The sequence below is a fragment of the Vulpes vulpes genome, chromosome 2 (genome assembly GCF_048418805.1).
Source record: "Vulpes vulpes isolate BD-2025 chromosome 2, VulVul3, whole genome shotgun sequence".
NCBI lineage: Eukaryota > Metazoa > Chordata > Mammalia > Carnivora > Canidae > Vulpes > Vulpes vulpes.
In genome coordinates, this window is record NC_132781.1 from 30,503,543 (window position 1) to 30,522,336 (window position 18,794).

The 18,794-nt window shown below is 38.9% G+C and overlaps 1 pseudogene; it reads right to left on the reverse strand.

Moving 5' to 3' along the window:
* Window positions 1-10,426: 10,426 nt before the first annotated feature.
* On the reverse strand, window positions 10,427-11,077 carry LOC112918076 (large ribosomal subunit protein uL1 pseudogene; annotated as a pseudogene).
* Between the last annotated feature and the right edge of the window lie 7,717 nt (window positions 11,078-18,794).

Sequence of the window (18,794 nt, forward strand, 5' to 3'; positions counted from 1 at the left end):
AGTGTAATTGACCTGTTTGCATGTGTCTCTCATACCTCACTAGACTATAGGCTATTGGAAGGCAGGAACTATGTGTTACTAATTTCTGTAATAGCCAAAGTGCATCTGGTAATTCATAGACACTAAGATCCATTTATTAGTAGAAGAATTTGATACCCAAGATATCTCCAGTTCTATAGCCTAGCTACAGAATAAAGGTACTGACTCTAACACTGGAAAAACATAGGCTATATTTTCATAATTCCATTTTCCAGAAGTAAGGAGTTTGGTATAAAGCTTTAGAAGGGAGAAATTGAACCTATATCTATAGAAAAAGGGTAGCAGAACTGATGGCATCATGTGACTTTAGGAAAGACCACAAGTCACTTAGGGAGGTAATGTGAGTGATGCACATGGTAAATGTAGCAGATGAACATGAGATTTGGACTGAAAAAATATGAGGCAGTAGCATTGTGACAAATTTCCATTAGGGACAAAGAAGAGTTTTAGCTGGTAGAACTGACAGCCAGAGGCATGCCAAGTAAATCTGCCTAGAAAATGTAAGAATGGAAAACATTTCTGATGTGGAGAACAGGTCTTCACAGGGCTTTCTGTGGAGGGATTATGAGTAACTGCCTTGATGAATGTGAAAATCATCCAAGAGATTGTCTGAGGAAGAGGTGGCAGGGTGCCAACATTTTGTTGGATGACTGCATATCAGGCACTTTATCTTACCACTAATAATCTTCACAAAAATTTAGGAAGCAAGTCTCAATATCATGGGTGATAAAAAAGAGGTTCAAGGGGCTTACACAAGCTCCATAGGTTCACATATCTCTGTTCTTTTAATGCACTGGCAGGTGCAGCACAGACTCTAGCATCCAAGAGAGTAGGGCACTTGGGTGGCTCAATTGGTGAAGCATCTGATTCTTGATCTCAGCTTAGGTCTTGATCTCAGGGTCATGAGTTCAAGCTGCACATTGGGCTCCATGCTGGGTGTGGGGCAAACTTAAAAAAGAAGAAGAAGAAGAGGAAGAAGAAGAAGAAGAGGAAGAGGAAGCGGAAGCAGAAGCAGAAGCAGAAGAAGAAGAAAGAAGAAGAAGAAGAAGAAGAAGAAGAAGAAGAAGAAGAAGAAGAAGAAGAAGAAGAAGAACTGAGCTGGTAATGCTTGCCCAACTGAATGGAGAGCATCTCTCTTGATTTGAAAAGAAAGAGAAGACAGGAGACTAAAAGCCCATACTGGTCCCTATATTGTTTCATTCACTGCATTCACTCCTCTTTCTGTTCATTTCCCTTCCTTGACAGCACCCCAATTTCCTGATGGAAAATAACCTACTGTCATTTTATATAAATTTATTGGAATTATAAATATAGAATTCTTTTCCTTCCTTTATTGTATGGAAACTTACAGGGTTTTTGAAGGCTATTTTTATCAGATCCTTTCTCTGACCAACCTGATACTTAGGCTTGGCCAATCTGAGTTTGTCTTTTAGGACTTTGAATCTTGAGTAGATAGACATAAGGCTGAGGAATTGGCTGGATTTTATTCATTCCAATAGCACCTTGATGGTTGATAGTTCCTCTCTTGTTTCCAAAACTGTTTGTCCAGGCTCCCCACTGATTTTTGACTTAATGTAATTGGAACCAAGACCCCCAAAAAAGAGAATATTAATCTAGTAGAAGAGAATAGTTGAGTCTCAGATAAATCAGAAAGGTAATAGAAGTCAAATAGAAGGGTGTGAGGAAAAGAATTCAGAAGAAGCCCTAAAGCATTAATTAAAATTATATGATGATGAGTACAAGTCCAACTTCAAGTAATAACTTGTTAGTCAAAACACATAGGAAATGAGAATAAGGCACCAAGCGAGAAAAAATTGGGTATAATTTTAGAGCAACATACAAGGTTGGCTATAAAGAGGAAAACTTAAGGCATTAAAAGCAACTGGAATATGGGAGCCTTCACAGTAATAAATGGTAGAAGAAACTATAGGCATGGTAGGAAAAGAGATGTGGGTAAGCCGTATGATTTATATTTGAAATATGAGTCAAAGCTAAAGCATTTGTTTGGAGTTGTATGATTCTGGCAATAAAATGCGAAGTCACATCATATTTAAGCTTACACAATGTTATATGTCATTTATATATCAATAAAAATAAGGATGAGTATGCTATCAAGAAGGGAAAAAAGGGTGTTTTAAGAATATAGCCTTTCTTGCACACTGCAATGAGGATGGTGGTGGAAAATGATTTCCAGTACATGTGGGAAAGGAGGGATAAGGTCAGAAGTAAGCAATTTGTTTGGTAATTTCTGAAGCCAAGTATTTAAAAATAGTTTATAAGAGAGATCAAATTGGAAGGTGCTTCTTTACTCAAATTTTTAATGGACTGGAATATACTTACAAAAAAAAAAAGAACCAATAGGATATATATAACATACAGGGAATATAATTTATGACCTATAAAATAGAAGACCTTGCTTTTCTCAACAGTTTGTTTTTTTTTACAGCTTAGTAAATTGACAAAAATATTTGGAGATTAAGCAAACTTTTGGTAGTTGAGAAAGCAGTAATTTAATACTGCTTTATGAGAATAGAACAGTCCAGAAGAGTGAAGTTTGCTTACCTAAGTCACCAGAGTGAATAGAGTAAACTTAATATTAATTTCTGGGGGTGCCTGGGTGGAGCAGTTGGTTAAGCATTCATAATCTCAGAGTTGTGATATTGAGCCCCACTTCAGGCTCCGTACTCAGCGGGAAGTCCACTTTTCTGCCTCTCCCTCTCCCTTTGCCTCTCCCCATGCTCACTGGCACACGCTATCTCTCTCAAAAATAAATAAATCTTTTTAAAAAAGGGGTACTTAAGGAAAATGTGAAGGCCAAGGCTTGAAAGAATAACAGAAACATTACTATTTTCCGATATTAATATAGAGAATATATGCATGGGAAAATCAAAGATAGGGAAATTGGAACAGAAAGAGCAAAACTATAAAATCAATATGACAAAACTCATTATAATGATCCAACTTATGATACAACAAACAGCAAAAACCAAAAAGTAAAGTAAGAATAAAGCTGCTGGCCTGTGCCATGGCTATCTTTTCTTTGACTTGGAAGAACAAATTTATGCATCAATATCAATATAGTTATGGTGCTAGAATGGAAAGACATGAGGGAAGGAAATGGCATTTCCATTTTAGAGTTCATCAACTTGTGAATTAAAAAAAAAAACCAACAGAGAAAAAAATAGTGGGGAGGGGAGTCAAAGGTATAAACTCATAACACTATGGATAAGAGGAGAGGTAGCAGAGTCAGAAAAATTTGTTGTGTGTTTTTTTTTTAATAAAAGATTTTATTTATTTGACAGAGAGAGAGAGAGAGAGAGAGAGAGAGAGGGCAAAAGCAGGGGGAGTGGCAGGCAGAGGAAGAGGGAAAAGCAGGCTCCTCACTGAACTGGGAGCTTGACGGGGGCTCAATCCCTGGACTCTGGGATCATGACTTGAGCCAATGGCAGATGCTTAACTGACTTAACTACCCAGGAAGCCCATCAGAAAGATTTGAAAAAAAAATGTGCCTCTGCCATTCTATGGCCATGTGATCTTGGGCAAGTCACTTAACCATTATGTGAGGATTTACTATATCCTAGTTTATAAAATGAGAAAGGGAGAGATAGGGAGAAGGAGAGAGAATATTATATTATTCCAATCTTACAGGGTTATTTGTAAGAATTGCGTGAAAAATATGAACATAACACACTAGCATAGTTTTAAGCACATGAGTAAGAACTCAATAAATGGTAACTAATATTTAATAATCTTTGATGATGATACTGGCAATGAACAAATTAACATGGGGGTAGAGAAAACAAATTAATATGGTATGGTACAGGACCTTCTTGACTTCTGGGTACAAAGTAGTTGTGGAGTACTGGGAGCTGGTTCTCCATTGTAGGTTTTCATCAAAATAATGAATAGAATAATGAAAAGATGAAAAAAGTTACAAGAGAACTTGAAACTGGCAAAGAGTACCGTCCATAAGACAACAACTCTGAGGAACCACCAAGAGATATACTTCAGATGGGACCAAGTATTCTCCCTCTAAGGTTAATTTATGACCCTCCCTCATGGGAAAAGAAAAAAAAAAGGCAGAGTCACAAGAAAGTAAGAGACTCCTGAAAATGGGTAATTAGGAGAGGCCAAAAAAACTCAAGAGAGAGAAAAGAAACACACCACTTGGTCAGGCTATTCTAAGTAGTACTATCTAAAGCACTCTCTAGGGAGACTTTGAGATTCAAGCCTTAGTTATCTTAAGAAGAAAGCTAGCAACTAGTCACTCAAAGGAGACTATATATACTTCTGCAGCTTATGATTGAGTTAGAGACCAGATGGAACGCAACAGTGGAAAGCGAATACTGACCCAATACTTTCAATAAACAAAAGGCAGAAACCGTGGAAATAGGGAGTTTACCCTCTGGCACTCTTTCTCCTTAGGTAACTGAATTACTGAACTCTGAATAAAGTTCTTGCTTAACCTGTTAAGTAGCTTAAGGTCTGAGAAGTTTCAGGTGAACAGTGAGAAAAGCCAAATATGTACGTTATTCTCTTTCAGATCCAGAAAACCAGATAAAATCAATATGAGGCCTATAAAGAGGTTCTGTAACATAAATGTCAAAGATCATACCACTCAGAATACAGTTGTAGATCTCAGACAGAGCTGGCAGTCCTTCCAAGTAAATGACATCCCATAAGGGGTAAGAACAACATTCTCTTATTGAGAACAATGAAAACTTGAAAGCAGAAAGCACTCACTAACACAAACTACTACCTGAGTCCTAAGGAAAATTCTTATTGTCTGAAATAATACCCTAGGAACCATCAGCAAATAGCATCAGAATTCACATGATTTAAAGATGAATAAAAAACAAAAAGGCAAAGTACTATACAAATACTACAAAAAAGATGCAGGAGAGAAACAGGATTTGTTTAGTGATTAGATAAATAGAGATTGTTTCCCCACGTACTTTAGGAGGGCAGTATATCCTTGATACCAAAAAACTGTAAAGGATTTTACAGAAAGGAATAAAAGACCTAAACAAATGTGAGCACATATGGTAATCATGAGATGAATGACTCAATATTGTGACAACTTCTTCCCAAATTAATCTGAGATTCCATACAGTTCTGATCAGAATCCAAGCATGTATTTTTGGATTTTGAACTGACAAGGCTCATTCAAAAAATATTTGGAAATGCAAAGGGCTAAGAAGAACTAAGTCTTTAAGAAGAATCAGAGGACTTCTACTACTTATACTACCATATACGGAGACTTATTTTAAAGCTGTAGGAATTTAAAAAGTGTGATAGTGGAACAAGGAAGGACAATGATGTTGGTGTTACAAAAGGACTGTAGACACCATCAGTTGTTTCCTGGGGTGTTTCTGTTTATGCCCTGATACATGTTCTAATGTTCAAAAGAATAAATCTAGAGTAGTCATTTGTCTAGGGTAGAATCATATGGCTTATTCTGTTGTTTACAACATACTTAGTGGGCAAAATCCTTTCAAACACGAATTCTGTATGAAAAGGTTGGAGACTTACCAACCTAGTTTAACCTCCTCCTTGTAGCTCAGGGAGGTTATAGTTTACTCAAATTGTACCCAGTTAGCCTGTTATATAACTTAGAATACAGCCCCGGTTTCCTTGCTCCTAATTAGTCCTCTTTCCATTACACGGTCCTCATTCTTAGATGAAGACTTCCTGCCCTGATATAGCTTTATTATCTAAGTTCTCACAGGATAAATCTCCAAAAAACAAACTGCCACGTAAGCATACCCTTGCTACTCAAAGTGTGATCTGAGAACCAGCTGTATCAATATCACCAGGGAGCTTGTTGGAAATGCAGACTTTCAGCCCCACCCCACCCCTCAACCTTTAATATCTTAACAAAATCCCCTAGTGATTCATATACATATTAGAATTTGAGACACTCTGGCCTATGGGCTTGCTAATTTCAAATCTATGAATGACGCCCATATGTGGGCCATCATCAGTAACCAGAGGCAAATGTAAATGCCTGTTTTTCCCTCCTTTCATCACCCACAGTAGAATTGGCTATACGATGGCTCACAAGGAGGAAGAACTGCCTGAAACCTCTTTCTTCCCAGAACAAAAGGTTGATGCTACTTTAATATGACCCCACCTGGCACCTAAGAGTTGTTTCTAGAGTAAAATATTTTCAACTTGCCCGGTATTGGTCATCCTTATGAGTTAGAGCTTCTTGAGAACCCCTGTTTCTTCTATCTCATTGTCTGAAACCTGCAAATGGAAAATAGGAAATGAAAATTGACGGAGATCAGGGTAGGGAGGGGAGAAAGCCAGCTGGACAAAGGGAAATCATTTGGAAATTAAAAACAAAGCAAAATATGAATCCAGGAGTCTGGGAGTTGAAAAGGGAAGTTTTATGTAATTCTAGCCAGTTGATGTCATTGCAGCCAGTTCTCTGACTGACTAGAGAGGCCAAGGGGTGGGGGGATATGGAGGTGGGAAGGACCCAGACATTCTCCTTTGAATCTGAGGCTCAGCCTTAAGTGTGCAAGATGAGGTCAGTAAGAACAAAGGGATAGGTCTGACCAAGAGCCAGGGCCATTTCCCTACAGAGATAATTCTGCAGTCTGAAAGAGAGCCTGTCATCCCTTCTGGGCCTCCCCCTCCCTCAACTGATCTTTTTGTGGCCTCCTGAGCCCAACTGAGGTGCGGTGACACCTCACAGGCTTCTAGCTCATCTGTGCTCAGGAATGGGAGGGTCGGGGCCATTGACACACACCAGTATCCTGCAGCCTATTATTTCCTGCCTGTCCTGGCTCTTGTCCAAGGCCCAGCATGACAGGTGGATGAAGTTCTCCAGAAAACTCAGCAACGAGCCAGTTTTCCAGGAATGCTGCTGCTAACTGGATTCACATGTTAAGCCACCCCCACCACCCCAGGCTGAATGGAGGGCCAGCTGAATGGGAAGAGTTTGTGTGTGTGTGTGTGTGTGTTTAAACTCTGTCTCCAGTCTGGATCCTGTGATTGTTTCAGCTGGTATAAGCAACTCCCTACTTAGGCTCCAGGGTTCCAAGTGCTTCCAAATCCCTCCAAGGAACAAAAGCTATTAATTCATGCCTTTGTTCTCAAACAAATGCTCCACAATCGAGGACTGGAAGGAAGAACGGCAGGTGCCATTGGGGACACTGGGGACACAGGAATAAGGGAGCATGAGGGCCTTGGGCTCCTTTAGCAAGAAAACTTTCAGGGTGATAGAGCAATCTGGTCATGGAAGGAGAATGTGGGGGGAAAGCGAAAACAGATCACACAGCTTTCAATAAGTCATCCAGAAAGATTTAGAGAAGCAGATTAAAGAGAGAAATTATTCCATTTGAACAGAATTTGGAGATTGTAAAAGTGTCTGGTCTTTCAATATGCTTTTGACTGTTTCTCCAACTAAAACTGAATTAATAGGTCCAATAATCATGCAAATGATTTTTGTTTATTGCCTCAGGCTGAGCAGTTTAAAGTAATCCTAACCCCACTGAACACTTAATATGTGCCTCCCACTGTACTGAGTGGGAAAGAAGAGGAGAAGGAATGCCAAAATACATTTAAGTTCTTGCCCTCCTCAGTTTCTCAAAAAATTAAAAATAGAAATGCTATAGTGATCCAATAATTCTACTACTGGGTTTTTACCCCAAATAAAATGGAAACACTAACTTGAAAAGATATATGTAGGGGCACCTGAATGGCATAGGCAGTTGACTGTTCTCCATTTTTGGTTTTAGTTCAGATTGTGATCTCAGGTCTTGAGATCAAGCCCCATGCCAGGCTCCATACTCAGCATGAAGTCTGCTTGGAGTTTCTCTCTCCCTCTCCCTTTAACCCCTGCCCCACTCTCTCTCTCTCTTTCTCTCTCATATAAATGAATAAATCTTTTTTAAAAAGAAAAGATATATATATATCCCTATGTTTATTAAAACATTATTTATAATAGCCAAGATATGGAAGAAACCCAAGTATCCATCAGTAGATGAATGGATAAAGATGTAGTATATATGTACACACACACACACACACACACACACACACTGGAATATTACTCAACTATAAAAAGAATGAGATCTTGCCATTTGTGGCAACATGGATGGACCTAAAGGGTATTATGCTAAGTGAAATAAGTCAGACAGAAAGAGACAAATACCATATAATTTAATTTACATGTAGATTCTTAAAAAAAACCAAACCAAAACAAAACAGAAACGGATCCATTAATCCAGAGAACAAACTGATAGTTTCCAGAAGGGAGAAGGGTGGGGGATGGACATAATGGGAGAAAGAGAATGGAAGATACAAGTTTCCAGTTATGGGAAGAATAAGTCACAGGGATGAAAGTATAGCATAGGAAACATAGTCAATGATATTGTAATAGCATTGTGTGGTGACAAGTGGTGGCTACACTTGTGGAGAATAGAGCATAATGTATAGAGTTGTCAAATCACTATATGATTTTACACATGAAACTAAAGTAACATTCTGTGTTGACTATACTTCACTAAAAGAGATAAAGTTCCTGGAGCTCACAGACAAGCAAGGAAGACAGACCTACAGGCAGATAAACTGCAATACTGTGCGACTAACATTGAGATGGACATGTTATGGCAATACCAAAGAGACACAGGAAAAGATACCAATGTTGGGGGAGAAAGAGTTGCACTCTTTCCAATCTGGGTAAGCAGAGCCAGAATGGGACAGGCCTGGTCCACTAGATTTTCAAGGCAATCTACTAATGGAACTGGCAGGAGGGAAAGGTACCTTTCAGTAAATAGAGAATCAATCTATAGGCCAGGATCAGCATTTATTTTACGTTGGGCTCTTGTTGGATGGTAAGCAATCAATATCGGTTCTTGCTATGAGCCCATGCACTAACTGGGGAGGCATTCAGAAGTCCGTAGAAAGTTCCCAATAATCAGCATGGCTGTGGGGAGAGCTAACTTTAGACTTCACATAGGTGTCCCGGAAATCTGGAGGGAAATTATTTTGGGATAGAAGTATGTGTTTCAAGATCCTGGCCAGCATCTGAATGACTTACTTCTACTGTTGCCTCCATGGTTAAATACTAAATGTATCTTCCCAATACTATAGCTTCAGTATAAATGAATGAATCGTAAGAGCCAACTATCCCCCACCCCAAACCACTTCCATCCTGCCCACAGATGGGGAAAGGAAGATTATTTGAATTTAAGGCTAATAAACTCTCTTACTGCCCCTGAGCAAGGTTTAAATGAAGGGTTAACAAAAGGATTGACTCATCTCTGCCTGTTTAAAATATTCTCTCTGGTGATAGGGTCTTTGAAGACTATATATAGGAAAATGTTTCACTTTCTTCATAAGGCTCTAGACTACATTTTTCTAAATATCAGTGTTTCTTCTTGGGGGAAAGGAGTATATGTATGTGTATGCACACAATTTGTGTGCCTTTAGATCAATATTTCTTTGCTTAGAAACTAGGAAGAAAGAGAAAGCTTATCTGGATGTCACATTGATAAATATCTATTAAAAGGGACCATACTTGGAGTAACAAAGTTCACACTGAGATGTTCATTCCATTGGAATAATAAAGTCCAGCCTTGAACTGTCTTGCCAAAGTCTCTATCTCCCTTATTCTCCCTTTCTCTCCTCCAGGTATTAGTCTAAGGGAATAAATGAGACGTTTGAAAATTTCTGTAACTGGGATGCCTGAGTGGCTCAGTGGTTGAGCATCTGCCTTTGGCTCAAGGTGTGATCCCAGGGTCCAAGGATTGAGTCCCGCATCAGGCTCCCCACGGAACCTGCTTCTCCCTCTGCCTATGCCTCTGCCTCTCTCTCTCTCTCTCTCTCTCTCTCTCTGTGTGTGTGTGTGTCTATTATGAATAAATAAATAAAATCTTTAAAAAAAAAGAAAATTTCTATAGCATTGTGTTCTAGCAATTATGCTATTGTGGCTGGGACAGAGATGGGATGGATCCTACCTAGTACTTTAGAAAGAGGGTAGAGGATTCTTAAATAGATCATTTGCAATGAGAAGATTAATACGAAAGCAAAAAAGCAGCACTGTGTGAGAGAAAGGGCTAATGTTAGCCTGGAAGAGTCAGGCTAGCTAGATAGTAGAGATTATGCTCATGAGGACCTTCCCCTGCAATGTTTTAAGTTATTTTGATCTTTCGTTTTGTTCTATGAAATAAAAAATATTTAACCTCAGGTTTGAAGTTGTCTTCTGCTACTTTGCAATTGTCCTTTGCTATAACAACCCTTTAGTAAATTTTAATTCACCTTTAAAGACTTCTGGAAATGGTAGTGCAGGAATTAGGAACTTTGCATATTTCTCTTAATTGGCTGAGACCCCCCCCCTTTTTTTAAGGGGAGCACTAGGATTTATTAAACAGTCTTAGTAAAGGTGCTGGGGCTTGCCCATGGTGCTCTTGATGTATAAAGCCTGGACACTGCCAATTCTTCTTGAGCAAGGACACTAGGAAATTGACAGCTAAGTGGGTGTTGTACACGAGCTCATCCTCTGTCATCTTCAGGTGGCCAACAGCCACTGCCAGACATAGCACCTTCTTCATTTGGAATTTGATGGTGGACTTCACTTTGTCCACTTTGGCCACCATGTTCTCATTGTGGGTCAGCAAGGAAGGGAACTTGCCAGCTTTATTCAGGCCTGGACCCAGGATTCATGGGATCTGCTTGATCAGAGATTCTGAAGCCAAAAGGCATCATATTTCTTGGCCAACTTCTTGACTAGTTTTTTATTCTTGTTGAGTTTCTTCAGTGCCTTAATGTCCATGTGGGGAATATCCACTGCCTTGGCCTCATCACAGCGCTGCTTGTCCCCCAAAACACACACATGGAGAACTTGGGGAGGGGAGTGGACTTAACCCTGACGGTGCCCGAGAAGCGTTTGTCCTTCTGAGGGTCATAGTTCTTCAGGTGGATCTGCAGCTCCACTGTCTCCAGAAACTTCGGAGCTTGTGCTGGTTCCCGTGCAGGACCTCCCTCACCCCCTCTACTGGGTGTCGTGGGAGACTTTGCTGCTCATGGTAGCTCGCGCAGCAGAAAAGACTATTGGCTGAGATCCTTATTACAGTAGAACACTGTCTTCAGAAGAACAGTAGTCCAGGCATTCTTGATGGGAATAAACCTGAGACCAAAGATCCTTTCCAGAAATATTGCAGAGGGAGGGCATCTTGAAAGAGATTTGGGTATTCAGATGCAGGAGGAATTGCAAAAGAAAAAGAAAGAGAAGATAAATTCTCATGGCTCTGCTACCCTGAAGAATTTTTAGCTCACCTAAGAAGATAATGCATACACACATGACTCTGTTTTTCCAGTTGTAGTCATCATTTGTCCATCTTGCCTTGGCTCAACTTGATTCCCTATTTTTGTTAATCCATTCAGTTTCTAAGACTGGAATTTGGGTGCCAAGTTTAATTCTTTCCTCTTCCTTACTCTTTACAAATAATCAGTCTCAAAACAGACAATCAGTCTCAATGCCCTATTGGTTCCATCTTCCCAAATACTTAAGATACTTTCATTTGATACTGCTATGAAGAATGACATTGGAGGAGATGAACTGGGGAAGCCACGGGATTTGGCAACTAGAAGACCCTGATGACTTGTAAGGGACTAGTTTCAGCAGCTGTATTACAACGGGTTGAACAAGTATGGGTGATGATGAAGAGGTGGCTATTGTGTCTGATAAGTATTTAGGAATAATACTCAGTATATGCTCAAAGTAAAAAGTCCAAATTATGCTTCCTTTAGTAATTCAAATGGGCACTTTTCTCTGTTCTATTTCATAATTTCTTTTTCCATTTTAACTTAATTTTACTTTCTGGAGAATTGATCATAAAAATCATGGTAACGGGATTTTGTGAAAATGTTAGCCTTTATCACTAAAAGAGTCCAGGCAGCAAAATTCTGCCATCTATACAGAACTAAAAATAGTTTTAAAACCTCCTGGATTCCAAGACAGTAAATAATGTTTTACTTTCCTAATTTTTTTCTTATGAATACTTTTATGAATACTTTTCTTGTGAATCCTAGCTTTCATATATTTACAGCTAGTCTCTAACTTCCCAGCTTACTTTCTATAAACTAAACCAGTTTCTTTACTATTTGTATAGTCTTGGCTTTTTTTTTCCCCTTGGCATTTTTATTTTAACTTAGTTTCTGTCATTATTCCATCAGTTTCCTTCGAAATTCAGGCAAAATATGATTTAAAATGTATAAAGAAACTGGCAGTCAGAACATGTAGCTTTGAGTATTAGGTATACTGCATAATTGTATTTGAACTTGGAGAAAAACCTAATGTCAGATCCTCGGGTTCTTCACCTATAAAATGGGGGAAATTAGGCCACCTTGGTAAGGGTTGATGCAAAGGCTAAGATGTGAACGTGCTTGGCTCATAGCAGCCATTTAATAAATATTAGTCTTCAGATATCTTCTCAAAAGTCCCCTACTTTTTCTTGAGCCATAGACTTGCACTTTCAATTTCCTACAGAATCTCCACATGTCTTTCTAGTGGAAGTCACCCTTTTCCATCAGACTTGTCCTTTACATTTCCTGTCATATTTTTGTTCATAATACCATTACTCTATCAACACATTTTTTCCCCCAACTCTTGTTCTATCCTTCACTGATATCTGGCAGAGACCATGAGATGCCTTTAAGATATCCCCAGGTGGGAGCAGAAGCACTGGTGTCTACATTGAAGAAACAACAGGTGCAGAGAGCAGTAATCCACTTAGTAAAATTCCTTGGAGAGACTTTCTAAGCCTAGTTTCCCTCCTTCCCTTCATCCTTTTTCTGGTCTGCTATGCTTGGCTCCTGATCCAGACTTAGGATCTGCTTTTATCTTTGATATTTGAGGATCCAACTCAGCTTTTCTGGATTGCAGATTAATGGCTAATCTCTGGAACCTCAACTATTGCAAACACTCATGAACTGATCTCCCTTTCTGCAGTGTCTTCCTGTCTAATCCAGCCTTCCAAAAGGGATCACCTTAATTATCCGAACAATCCCTTTAATAGTGTTAACTCCTCAGATAAACTTCAATAACACCCATCCCCCGATATCTACAGCATAAATACCAAATTACCTTGCCTGGAAATAATGAGAGGAAGTATATAACCTGGTTCCGACCTGTATTTCTAGCCTGATCTCTGACTATTCTCTTAGATGAGTTCTTCGCTTTAATGTCAATTTAGTGACTTACTCTCTAAAGTGTACTTTTTAATTTCAACTGTCCAAAAATTCAATCGCCTTACCTTCTTATTTTGGGGAGAATCCTCCCATTATGTTATTTTTGGTGGGAGATGGGGCCAAATGCACTATCTTTCCCCTGCTTGCTTCCATGGTATGAGCACTGACTTAGGTTTTACCAGTCAGATACTCTCACCCAGGACAACAAAAACTGAGTGAGTGATGCAGACTTAGAGTAGCAGTTGGACTTCATTTACAGCTGTGATAGTGGTGTTGGCAGAGTCCTCTAGCAGGTGTAGCAGCATCCTGGCTAGATTCTTTCTGCTAAAAGACTGTTGTGCTTCCTGCTTCTGGGCTCTTGGAAATACATTTGCTTCTTACCATTTTCTAAACCTGATCTTCCAGCTTTCTGATGGTTCTGTAAGCCACTGATTATTATTCCAACACATTCTACCGTCCTTATTGCAGACAGAAATATTTCTGTTGCTTTCAACCCCAAGAATCCTAACTTATATTCTGAAATTTGCCTTGTTGTTTTCAACAGCATTTCTTTGATACGCTACTTCTGTGTGCAGAATGCTTTTCTTACTTTAGTCTGCTTTTCCATATCCAGCTCTTGTCTCCTCTTTCTTGATCATCTTAATAGTTTCTGAGTACATCCTTTCAGCCAGATCCCAGACTAAATATATGCAGAGGAATATACACAGTCAAAACAGAGATAAATGACACAGTCCTCCAGCTCGCTAGAGATGTCAGGCATAGTCAAAGACAAACATTTAAGAACAATTGCATTTCAGAAAGATAGAAACCAGGATGGAGATATGTACAGTGCTCAGTAGGGCATGAAGTTCTTACTTATGACAAGCTTCCTTAGGAAGGGCCCTGTTAGGTATTGAACTGGAGGAAAGATAATACAGGCACAAATCAGCATGAGCAAAGGTGAGGAGATGTGAAGGAACATGGCAACACTGAACCATGACAAAAGTTCAGTGTGACCTCAGCATAGGATGTGAGAGGAAAAACAGTGGTGGGAAATAAAGCTGGGGAAGTGTTTTCTATCTAACAAATTCAGTGACATAGGCTCCATCTTCTAGGCAACAATTTTTCAATGTTTTTGATTATGCTTTCCTTCTAAAATTTTTGAGCTTCCCCCAAAATGTATGGGAACTTACTGATAAATCTTATACAGAACTATGATGGATTCATATATGAGGCATTCATTACGTTAATTTCATATTTAAGTTAAAAAAAGTAACAATAAATACAACACTAATATTGTTTCCCCACAAGGCAAAGGACTATCTTGCTTGGCCTCAATCTGGTATTATTAGAAGAGCAAAAAAGTATTTACTTTTTCGCAAGATAATTCTACCAGCAGCATGGAAAAAGGATGAGAGCGGAATTCTTGGAGTTTTAACGTGTATAAAATTCACCTGGATTGTTTTGAAAATAAAGAGCCAGAGTCCCCAGTGAGTTAATGGAGCCAAGCAGTGTTCATCAATAACTATGAATATTATAAAAACACAACGTTTAGTGCACCTAGATGGAAGTATTCGATACCTCACACTACCTACAATATATTCCCGCCAGAACCACCAAATCTGAATATGGTTGAGGCTTTACATTTAAATGTTAATAAGGAAATTATTAGTAATTATGTAATAATTATAAACATGTAATTATATAATACAGATATGTAATTTTCTATAATACATAATAATTTATATATAGATTTATGTATAATATATTATATAAGTTATTTACTATATAATACAAATGCATAATATAAATTAATATATAATTTAATAATTATATACTTACTAATACATAAGGTACTAAAATAAGATATATAAATTATAAAATTGATTATTATATAACATTATTAAATAAATTGAAGAAAATTACAGGAGTCAAAGGTAATTCTACAGCACAAACAACCAAAATTCTTCAATAAATAAGAAGCAAATAGAAGGAAGAGTAATACAGGAGGAAAAAAAAAGTGATAAGGGATATATCAACCAATTGCAACATAGGGAAGTTATTTGGTTTTTGATTGAAAAACTTGTGAGATGGGGCACCTGGCTGGCTCAGTCCATAGAGCATGAGATCCTTGATCTCAGAGGATGAGTTCAAGCCCCACGTTACCTCAAAATTGTGAGATAACATGGGAAATTTGAACATTGACTAGATGTTCGATAAAAAGAAAAATTGTTAATTTCTTAAGGTATTAAGGTAAATAGTAAATATATTTAGATTTTTAAAAATTCTTTATTATTTAGAGATATGCACTGAAATCTTTATAGATGAAATGAGATATCTGGTACTTACTTCAGAGTAATCTGGGATGGGGCATTAATCAAATAAGATTGGCCATAGGTTGATAATTATTAAAGCTAGATGATAAATATGTGGAGCTTATTATATTTTTCTTTTTAATTTTGAGCATGCTTGAAATTTTTCTAACAAAAATATTTTAAATTCAGATCCTGGGTTTTACCTCCTAGAGATTCTGACTCCATAGGTATAAGGTGGTACTCAGAAATCCAAACTTTTAACAAGCACCTCAGGAAATTTTGAATCAGATAGCCCCTAGACCATAATTTGAGCAAATTCAACCCAACAGTGAAGTGGCTTGAAGGGAGGAAACTAAGCAGGAGAAATTGGCAGTAGCTTTAATAGAGTAGGTACTCAAGATAAATATCTGACAATTTTATTTGATGATCATTTACAGATACTTGTCCCAAATCTTCATAGTGTATAATAATCATTCAGGGTGTGATTACTGGCACTATTTCCTGATGTGGGCCTTTTTTCCATTAGATTTTTTGAGTCCCCTAATGCTTGCCTCATGAACCAAGGCTAATTCCCTGATTAGATAATCATCCTTGTGAATGCTTTCTTCCAAATCACAATGGTAGCAGAGATGTTGCCAGGCCTTCCAGGAAGGGAGAGACACCCAGTTGTGAACCATTACATTGGCATCAGCTCTCACTCCACCCCTTCCAGGAGGAAAGGGGAGGGAATAGAGATGAACTATCCATCCCAGTGCTGTCAGGTCACATTACATCTCAACACTCCACACCCCCTTTTTCTTTCCACTTTTGAGACTGTCAACTGGAAAGTGCCCCAGGCCTTGGAGTTGTATAGTGGGCTGGGGTGTATAATGGAGACAGGGCTGACTGCATGTCATAAGGCAAAGGAACTCAAAGTGGGAAGGTCCTGCCATGGCTCCTCAGAACATGGGTCCCTCTCAGGCAGTTACCCTGCAGGTGGCCCTCTCAGCAAAGTCAATGCAAAATGCTACTGCTGGCTGAGCCTTGCAAGAATGATTTCAGTCCAGGGAAGGCTCTGTAGTCCTGCCAGCAACAGAGGAAGTCTTCCAGAAGAATCTTCTTATCTACAGCAGTTCTAGGCTTCAGACCTGCCTGGGATCGGCTCACCTCAGGGTCAGTAGACGGAGTGGCCACATTCAACCCCTCCCCAATATACTATGAATTGCAATAGCCTTGCCTCTTCTGCACAATCCAGGGAAACCTTGCTGTACCCCACTGATAAGGTAATGAAACAACAGTAGCCAGAGATGGGCCCTGTTTGTATCCTGAGTTTATAGAGAAAGGCCTTCAAATTAAGGGTCTCAGTGATTTATCTGCAATCACAGCTCAGGACTAGGATCAAGTAATTTTGCTTCAGATTTGCGCATGTAACTCCTTCAGAGGTTTTTTGTTTTTTGTTTTTTGTTTTTGCCTTTGATGCAATCACCTTGCCTTTTAAAACCTATCCTGCCCCTTCTCCCCAAAGGGAACCTATCTTCCCGCCAACGTGGACTCTGCATTTCCCTGAACATGTCCCACTTATTTTCATATATTTCCCTTTTCCTTCTTTCTGGAATGCTGTCTTCTCCTCAACTCCAATTTGTCTCATTGAGATCCTGCTCCAGCTTGACAGACTTTTAGGATTCATTCACTGCTTTCACCCGTAAGTGACATTTCCCTCCGCATCTTCATCACACTCTGCTGATAACATTTCTTGTCACTCCCATTTGTTTCCTTTTCTTATATTTTTCTTATTATGGCCATGTGTATACTTGCCTGTAGAATCCTGTTGCATTGCAAACTCCTTGAGCCCAGTGACCATTTATTACTCAACTTTTTATTTCCTCGGCATTTGTAATAGTGCTCTCTAAATAGTAGGAGCTTTAAAATTCTATTGAATCAAGGGGCACCTGAGTAGCTCAGTGGCTGAGCATCTGCCTTTGGCTCAGGTTGTGATCCCGGGGTCCTGGGATCAAGTTCTGCATCAGGCTTCCTGCATGGAGCCTGCTTCTCCCCCTGCCTATGTCTCTGCCTCTCTCTCTGTGTCTCTTATGAATAAATAAATAAAATCTTAAAATTTTTTTTTATTGAATTGAATGTGTGCAGCCCTGCAGTAATATATAACCTAGTTTTTATTTGTCAAAATACAATTAAAACGTCCGGGGGAAGTTACATGCTGCAAAGGATCAATGCTGTGATTAATCCTCACACAGTTAAAACTAAAACTCCTTAAGCAACATCATAATTTATGTCTTTGTGAACTGCATATTTGCATATACTAAATACACTGAACGTGAATCACCATGGGAGCTTTGAATGTCTTGCCCCCTTTTCTCCTCTTCACAGAGGTGTGGAAGTAGAGGGGAGAAGATAGAGCTACAGAGCTGCCTGGGAGTTACTCTATTCCAACGCTGATGCTCACTCCTAAGCTTCCTTACCCTCTTGTGATTCCGGATTGGTTTGGGTGAGTGAGGAGCAAAAGGGCAGCGCTCTGGGGAGATTAATAATAAGGTCTGAAGGATGAAGATCAAAGAGCAGCTTTGGCGGCAGACCATGGAGTAACCTTAGTAACCGGCAGAGGCTCTCTGATCTCCATACTCCCTGTGAACTTATACTACATTTCGCACCCTTTCCTGGGGTCACCAACCTTCTCAATTACAATCCACCCTTGTTTCTCCAAAACTCCATATCCTGCAAGATGATAGGTCTGCTGTTTATTTGTATATAGCTTACTATCTAGCCACCAAGAAAAGTTTTACAAAACTAGTATGAAACCAAATGTTAGTCAGTATCAAAGTCAAGGAGAGCTTGTTTAAGCTTTTTAAAAAAATCTATCTAAAATGAATTATCCAAATTAGCCTTTTGTAGTATTTAACTTCACTCACTAACCCACAGCCAGTTCATAAAACTTATAAAAGTTTGTCTTTTAAATCATCCACTGCATATTGTCTGGGATGTATTCCAAAATAATTTGGCAGTAAATGGGAATTGAGGGGAGGGTACAAATGAACCCAAACTGGCCATGGGTCGATAATTGTTGAAGCCGGGTGTTAGGAACCTGGGTTGTTCATTATGCCATTCTCTCTTGTATTAGTAGGTGTCTGAAATTTTCCTTATAAATTTCTTCTTTAGAAAAACCTATTTTATCTTCAAATTCTGCCTCCATGCAATTCTAGTGTGGTTAATTATTCTGTTTTGGAAGATAGGAATCATATTGGGTCACCTGATCCCTCTGACTTT